This window comes from Petromyzon marinus, unplaced genomic scaffold (assembly GCF_048934315.1).
Source record: "Petromyzon marinus isolate PM22_M1 ecotype Great Lakes invasive population unplaced genomic scaffold, UKy_Petmar_22M1.pri1.0 PM_G_Scaffold_79, whole genome shotgun sequence".
In the NCBI taxonomy this organism is placed as follows: domain Eukaryota; kingdom Metazoa; phylum Chordata; class Hyperoartia; order Petromyzontiformes; family Petromyzontidae; genus Petromyzon; species Petromyzon marinus.
In genome coordinates, this window is record NW_027423034.1 from 311,661 (window position 1) to 321,167 (window position 9,507).

Genomic DNA, 9,507 nt, shown 5'->3' on the forward strand with positions numbered 1-9,507 from the left:
TAATAAGCGTAAGTTGCTGAAATAAGGCTATTTAATAAGTCTAAGTTGCTGAAATAAGCCTATTTAATAAGCCTAAGTTGCTGAAATAAGCCTATTTAATAAGCCTATTTAATAAGCCTAAGTTGCTGAAGTAAGCCTATTTAATAAGCCTATTTAATAGGCATATTTAATAAGTCTAAGTTGCTGAAATAAGCCTATTTAAAAAGCATATTTAATAGGCCTATTTAATAAGTCTAAGTTGCTGAAATATGCCTATTTAATAAGCCTAAGTTGCTGAATGAGCCCATTTAATAAGCCTAAGTTGCTGAATAAACCTATTTAATAAGTCTAAGTTTCTGAAATAAGCCTATTTAATAAGGCTATTTAATAAGCCTAAGTTACTTAATAAGCCTATTTAATAAGTCTAAGTTGCTGAAATAAGGCTATTTAATAAGTTTAAGTTGCTGAAATAAGCCTATTTAATAAGGCTATTTAATGAGCCTAAGTTGCTGAAATAAGCCTATTTAATAAGCCTAAGTTTCTGAACTAAGCCTATTTAAAAAGGTATATTTAATAAGTCTAAGTTGCTGAAATAAACCTATTTAAAAATGATATTTAATAAGCCTAAGTTGCTGAAATAAACCTGTTTAATAAGGCTATTTAATAAGCATAAGTTGCTGAAATAAGCTTATTTAATAAGCCTAAGTTGCTGAAATAAGCCTATTTAATAAGGCTATTTAATAAGCCTAAGTTGCTGAAATAAACCTATTTAATAAGCCTAAGTTGCTAAAATAAGCCTATTTAATGAGGCTATTTAATAAGTCTATTTACTAAGCCTATTTAATAAGCCTATTTAATAAGCCTATTTAATAAGCCTATTTAATACGCCTATTTAATAAAAATATTTAATAAGTATTTAATGCGCCTATTTAATAAGTCTATTTAATAAGCCTTTTTAATAAGCCTATTTAATAAGTCTATTTAATAAGCCTATTTAATAAGTCTATTTAATAAGTCTATTTAATAAGCCTATTTAATAAGTATTTAATGAGCCTATTTAATAAGCCTATTTATTGAGCCTATTTAATAAGCCTATTTATTGAGCCTATTCAATAAGCCGCTTTATTGAGCCTATTTAATAAGCCTATTTATTGAGCCTATTTAATAAGCCTATTTCATAAGCCTATTTAATAAGCCTATTTAATAAGCCTATTTAATAAGCCTATTTATTGAGCCTATTTAATAAGCCTATTTATTGAGCCTATTTAATAAGTCTATTTAATAAGCCTATTTAATAAGCCTATTTAATAAGTATTTAATGAGCCTATTTAATAAGTCTATTTAATATGCCTATTTAATAGGCCTATTTAAAAAGTCTAAGTTGCTGAAATAAGCCTATTTAATACGCCTATTTAATAGGCCTATTTAATAAGTCTAAGTTGCTGAAATAAGCCTATTTAATAAGCCTAAGTTTCTGAATGATCCTATTTAATAAGCCTAAGTTGCTTAAATAAGCCTATTTAATAAGCCTAAGTTGCTGAATAAGCCTATTTATTAAGCCTAAGTTGCTGAATAAACCTACTTAATAAGTCTAAGTTGCTGAAATAAGCCTATTTAATAAGGCTATTTAATAAGCCTAAGTTGCTGAAATAAGCCTCTTTAATAAGCCTATTTAATAAGCCTATTTAATAAGTATTTAATGAGGCTATTTAATAAGCCTATTTAATAAGCCTATTTAATAAGCCTATTTAATAAGCCTATTTAATGAACATATTTAATAAGTATTTAATGAGCCTATTTAATAAGCCTATTTAATAAGTCTATTTAATAAGCCTATATAATAAGACTATTCAATAAGTCTATTTAATAAGCCTATTTAATAAGTATTTATTGAGCCTATTTAATAAGCCTATTTATTGAGCCTATTTAATAAGCCTATTTATTGAGCCTATTTAATACGCCTATTTATTGAGCCTATTTAATAAGCCTATTTAATAAGTCTATTTAATAAGCCTATTTAATAAGCCTATATAAAAACCTATTTATTGAGCCTATTTAATAAGCCTATTTAATACGCCTATTTATTGAGCCTATTTAATAAGTCTATTTAATAAGCCTGTTTAATAATCCTATTTAATAAGTCTATTTAATAAGCCTATTTAATAAGTCTATTTAAGAGGTCTATTTAATAAGCCTATTTAATAAGTATTTAATGAGCCTATTTAATAAACCTATTTATTGAGCCTATTTAATGAGCCTATTTATTGAGCCTATTTAATAAGCCTATTTATTGAGCCTATTTAATAAGCCTATTTATTGAGCCTATTTAATAAGCCTATTTAATAAGTCTATTTAATAAGCCTATTTAATAAGCCTATTTAATAAGCCTATTTATTGAGCCTATTTAATAAGCCAATTTAATAAGTCTATTTATTGAGCCTTTTTAATAAGTCTAATTAATAAGCCTATTTAATAAGCCTATTTAATAAGTATTTAATGAGCCTATTTAATAAGTCTATTTAATAAGCCTGTTTAATAGGCCTATTTAATAAGTCTAAGTTGCTGAAATAAGCCTATTTAATAAGCCTATTTAATAGGCCTATTTAATAAGTCTAAGTTGCTGAAATAAGCCTATTTAATAAGCCTAAGTTTCTAAATGAGCCTATTTAATAAGCCTAAGTTGAGGAAATAAGCCTATTTAATAAGCCTAAGTTGCTGAATAAGCCTATTTAATAAGCCTAAGTTGCTGAATAAACCTATCTAATAAGTCTAAGTTGCTGAAATAAGCCTATTTAATAAGGCTATTTAATAAGCCTAAGTTGCTGAATAAGCCTATTTAATAAGGCTATTTAATGAGCCTAAGTTGCTGAAATAAGACTATTTAATAAGCCTAAGTTGCTGAAATAAGCCTATTTAATGAGGCTATTTAATCAGTCTATTTAATAAGCCTATTTAATAAGCCTATTTAATAAGCCTATTTAATAAGCCTATTTAATAAGCCTATTTAATAAGCCTATTTAATACGCCTATTTAATAAACATATTTAATAAGTATTTAATGAGCCTATTTAATAAGTCTATTTAATAAGCCTTTTAATAAGCCTATTTAATAAGTCTATTTAATAAGCCTATATAATAAGACTATTCAATAAGTCTATTTAATAAGCCTATTTAATAAGTATTTATTGAGCCTATTTAATAAGCCTATTTATTGAGCCTATTTAATAAGCCTATTTATTGAGCCTATTTAATACGCCTATTTATTGAGCCTATTTAATAAGCCTATTTAATAAGTCTATTTAATAAGCCTATTTAATAAGCCTATATAAAAACCTATTTATTGAGCCTATTTAATAAGCCTATTTAATAAGCCTATTTATTGAGCCTATTTAATAAGTCTATTTAATAAGCCTATTTAATAAGCCTATTTAATAAGTGTTTAATGAGCCTATTTAATAAGTCTATTTAATAAGCCTGTTTAATAAGGCTATTTAATGAGCCTAAGTTGCTGAAATAAGCCTATTTAATAAGCCTATTTAATAAGTATTTAATGAGGCTATTTAATAAGCCTATTTAATAAGCCTATTTAATAAGCCTATTTAATAAGCCTATTTAATAAACATATTTAATAAGTATTTAATGAGCCTATTTAATAAGTCTATTTAATAAGCCTGTTTAATAAGCCTATTTAATAAGTCTATTTAATAAGCCTATTTAATAAGTCTATTTAAGAGGTCTATTTAATAAGCCTATTTAATAAGTATTTAATGAGCCTATTTAATAAACCTATTTATTGAGCCTATTTAATGAGCCTATTTATTGAGCCTATTTAATAAGCCTATTTATTGAGCCTATTTAATAAGCCTATTTATTGAGCCTATTTAATAAGCCTATTTAATAAGTCTATTTAATAAGCCTATTTAATAAGCCTATTTAATAAGCCTATTTATTGAGCCTATTTAATAAGCCAATTTAATAAGTCTATTTATTGAGCCTTTTTAATAAGTCTAATTAATAAGCCTATTTAATAAGCCTATTTAATAAGTATTTAATGAGCCTATTTAATAAGTCTATTTAATAAGCCTGTTTAATAGGCCTATTTAATAAGTCTAAGTTGCTGAAATAAGCCTATTTAATAAGCCTATTTAATAGGCCTATTTAATAAGTCTAAGTTACTGAAATAAGCCTATTTAATAAGCCTAAGTTTCTAAATGAGCCTATTTAATAAGCCTAAGTTGAGGAAATAAGCCTATTTAATAAGGCTATTTAATAAGCCTAAGTTGCTGAATAAGCCTATTTAATAAGGCTATTTAATGAGCCTAAGTTGCTGAAATAAGACTATTTAATAAGCCTAAGTTGCTGAAATAAGCCTATTTAATGAGGCTATTTAATCAGTCTATTTAATAAGCCTATTTAATAAGCCTATTTAATAAGCCTATTTAATAAGCCTATTTAATAAGCCTATTTAATAAGCCTATTTAATACGCCTATTTAATAAACATATTTAATAAGTATTTAATGAGCCTATTTAATAAGTCTATTTAATAAGCCTTTTAATAAGCCTATTTAATAAGTCTATTTAATAAGCCTATATAATAAGACTATTCAATAAGTCTATTTAATAAGCCTATTTAATAAGTATTTATTGAGCCTATTTAATAAGCCTATTTATTGAGCCTATTTAATAAGCCTATTTATTGAGCCTATTTAATACGCCTATTTATTGAGCCTATTTAATAAGCCTATTTAATAAGTCTATTTAATAAGCCTATTTAATAAGCCTATATAAAAACCTATTTATTGAGCCTATTTAATAAGCCTATTTAATAAGCCTATTTATTGAGCCTATTTAATAAGTCTATTTAATAAGCCTATTTAATAAGCCTATTTAATAAGTGTTTAATGAGCCTATTTAATAAGTCTATTTAATAAGCCTGTTTAATAAGGCTATTTAATGAGCCTAAGTTGCTGAAATAAGCCTATTTAATAAGCCTATTTAATAAGTATTTAATGAGGCTATTTAATAAGCCTATTTAATAAGCCTATTTAATAAGCCTATTTAATAAGCCTATTTAATAAACATATTTAATAAGTATTTAATGAGCCTATTTAATAAGTCTATTTAATAAGCCTGTTTAATAAGCCTATTTAATAAGTCTATTTAATAAGCCTATTTAATAAGTCTATTTAAGAGGTCTATTTAATAAGCCTATTTAATAAGTATTTAATGAGCCTATTTAATAAACCTATTTATTGAGCCTATTTAATGAGCCTATTTATTGAGCCTATTTAATAAGCCTATTTATTGAGCCTATTTAATAAGCCTATTTATTGAGCCTATTTAATAAGCCTATTTAATAAGTCTATTTAATAAGCCTATTTAATAAGCCTATTTAATAAGCCTATTTATTGAGCCTATTTAATAAGCCAATTTAATAAGTCTATTTATTGAGCCTTTTTAATAAGTCTAATTAATAAGCCTATTTAATAAGCCTATTTAATAAGTATTTAATGAGCCTATTTAATAAGTCTATTTAATAAGCCTGTTTAATAGGCCTATTTAATAAGTCTAAGTTGCTGAAATAAGCCTATTTAATAAGCCTATTTAATAGGCCTATTTAATAAGTCTAAGTTGCTGAAATAAGCCTATTTAATAAGCCTAAGTTTCTAAATGAGCCTATTTAATAAGCCTAAGTTGAGGAAATAAGCCTATTTAATAAGCCTAAGTTGCTGAATAAGCCTATTTAATAAGCCTAAGTTGCTGAATAAACCTATCTAATAAGTCTAAGTTGCTGAAATAAGCCTATTTAATAAGGCTATTTAATAAGCCTAAGTTGCTGAATAAGCCTATTTAATAAGGCTATTTAATGAGCCTAAGTTGCTGAAATAAGACTATTTAATAAGCCTAAGTTGCTGAAATAAGCCTATTTAATGAGGCTATTTAATAAGTCTATTTAATAAGCCTATTTAATAAGCCTATTTAATAAGCCTATTTAATAAGCCTATTTAATAAGCCTATTTAATAAGCCTATTTAATACGCCTATTTAATAAACATATTTAATAAGTATTTAATGAGCCTATTTAATAAGTCTATTTAATAAGCCTTTTAATAAGCCTATTTAATAAGTCTATTTAATAAGCCTATATAATAAGACTATTCAATAAGTCTATTTAATAAGCCTATTTAATAAGTATTTATTGAGCCTATTTAATAAGCCTATTTATTGAGCCTATTTAATAAGCCTATTTATTGAGCCTATTTAATACGCCTATTTATTGAGCCTATTTAATAAGCCTATTTAATAAGTCTATTTAATAAGCCTATTTAATAAGCCTATATAAAAACCTATTTATTGATCCTATTTAATAAGCCTATTTAATAAGCCTATTTATTGAGCCTATTTAATAAGTCTATTTAATAAGCCTATTTAATAAGCCTATTTAATAAGTGTTTAATGAGCCTATTTAATAAGTCTATTTAATAAGCCTGTTTAATAAGGCTATTTAATGAGCCTAAGTTGCTGAAATAAGCCTATTTAATAAGCCTATTTAATAAGTATTTAATGAGGCTATTTAATAAGCCTATTTAATAAGCCTATTTAATAAGCCTATTTAATAAGCCTATTTAATAAACATATTTAATAAGTATTTAATGAGCCTATTTAATAAGTCTATTTAATAAGCCTGTTTAATAAGCCTATTTAATAAGTCTATTTAATAAGCCTATTTAATAAGTCTATTTAAGAGGTCTATTTAATAAGCCTATTTAATAAGTATTTAATGAGCCTATTTAATAAACCTATTTATTGAGCCTATTTAATGAGCCTATTTAATGAGCCTATTTATTGAGCCTATTTAATAAGCCTATTTATTGAGCCTATTTAATAAGCCTATTTATTGAGCCTATTTAATAAGCCTATTTAATAAGTCTATTTAATAAGCCTATTTAATAAGCCTATTTAATAAGCCTATTTATTGAGCCTATTTAATAAGCCAATTTAATAAGTCTATTTATTGAGCCTTTTTAATAAGTCTAATTAATAAGCCTATTTAATAAGCCTATTTAATAAGTATTTAATGAGCCTATTTAATAAGTCTATTTAATAAGCCTGTTTAATAGGCCTATTTAATAAGTCTAAGTTGCTGAAATAAGCCTATTTAATAAGCCTATTTAATAGGCCTATTTAATAAGTCTAAGTTGCTGAAATAAGCCTATTTAATAAGCCTAAGTTTCTAAATGAGCCTATTTAATAAGCCTAAGTTGAGGAAATAAGCCTATTTAATAAGCCTAAGTTGCTGAATAAGCCTATTTAATAAGCCTAAGTTGCTGAATAAACCTATCTAATAAGCCTAAGTTGCTGAAATAAGCCTATTTAATAAGGCTATTTAATAAGCCTAAGTTGCTGAATAAGCCTATTTAATAAGGCTATTTAATGAGCCTAAGTTGCTGAAATAAGACTATTTAATAAGCCTAAGTTGCTGAAATAAGCCTATTTAATGAGGCTATTTAATAAGTCTATTTAATAAGCCTATTTAATAAGCCTATTTAATAAGCCTATTTAATATGCCTATTTAATAAGCCTATTTAATAAGCCTATTTAATACGCCTATTTAATAAACATATTTAATAAGTATTTAATGAGCCTATTTAATAAGTCTATTTAATAAGCCTTTTAATAAGCCTATTTAATAAGTCTATTTAATAAGCCTATATAATAAGACTATTCAATAAGTCTATTTAATGAGCCTATTTAATAAGTATTTATTGAGCCTATTTAATAAGCCTATTTATTGAGCCTATTTAATAAGCCTATTTATTGAGCCTATTTAATACGCCTATTTATTGAGCCTATTTAATAAGCCTATTTAATAAGTCTATTTAATAAGCCTATTTAATAAGCCTATATAAAAACCTATTTATTGAGCCTATTTAATAAGCCTATTTAATAAGCCTATTTATTGAGCCTATTTAATAAGTCTATTTAATAAGCCTATTTAATAAGCCTATTTAATAAGTGTTTAATGAGCCTATTTAATAAGTCTATTTAATAAGCCTGTTTAATAAGGCTATTTAATGAGCCTAAGTTGCTGAAATAAGCCTATTTAATAAGCCTATTTAATAAGTATTTAATGTGGCTATTTAATAAGCCTATTTAATAAGCCTATTTAATAAGCCTATTTAATAAGCCTATTTAATAAACATATTTAATAAGGATTTAATGAGCCTATTTAATAAGTCTATTTAATAAGCCTGTTTAATAAGCCTATTTAATAAGTCTATTTAATAAGCCTATTTAATAAGTCTATTTAAGAGGTCTATTTAATAAGCCTATTTAATAAGTATTTAATGAGCCTATTTAATAAACCTATTTATTGAGCCTATTTAATGAGCCTATTTATTGAGCCTATTTAATAAGCCTATTTATTGAGCCTATTTAATAAGCCTATTTATTGAGCCTATTTAATAAGCCTATTTAATAAGTCTATTTAATAAGCCTATTTAATAAGCCTATTTAATAAGCCTATTTATTGAGCCTATTTAATAAGCCAATTTAATAAGTCTATTTATTGAGCCTTTTTAATAAGTCTAATTAATAAGCCTATTTAATAAGCCTATTTAATAAGTATTTAATGAGCCTATTTAATAAGTCTATTTAATAAGCCTATTTAATAGGCCTATTTAATAAGTCTAAGTTGCTGAAATAAGCCTATTTAATAAGCCTATTTAATAGGCCTATTTAATAAGTCTAAGTTCCTGAAATAAGCCTATTTAATAAGCCTAAGTTTCTAAATGAGCCTATTTAATAAGCCTAAGTTGAGGAAATAAGCCTATTTAATAAGCCTAAGTTGCTGAATAAGCCTATTTAATAAGCCTAAGTTGCTGAATAAACCTATCTAATAAGTCTAAGTTGCTGAAATAAGCCTATTTAATAAGGCTATTTAATAAGCCTAAGTTGCTGAATAAGCCTATTTAATAAGGCTATTTAATGAGCCTAAGTTGCTGAAATAAGACTATTTAATTAGCCTAAGTTGCTGAAATAAGCCTATTTAATGAGGCTATTTAATAAGTCTATTTAATAAGCCTATTTAATAAGCCTATTTAATAAGCCTATTTAATAAGCCTATTTAATACGCCTATTTAATAAACATATTTAATAAGTATTTAATGAGCCTATTTAATAAGTCTATTTAATAAGCCTTTTAATAAGCCTATTTAATAAGTCTATTTAATAAGCCTATATAATAAGACTATTCAATAAGTCTATTTAATAAGCCTATTTAATAAGTATTTATTGAGCCTATTTAATAAGCCTATTTATTGAGCCTATTTAATAAGCCTATTTATTGAGCCTATTTAATACGCCTATTTATTGAGCCTATTTAATAAGCCTATTTAATAAGTCTATTTAATAAGCCTATTTAATAAGCCTATATAAAAACCTATTTATTGAGCCTATTTAATAAGCCTATTTAATAAGCCTATTTATTGAGCCTATTTAATAAGTCTATTTAATAAGCCTATTTAAT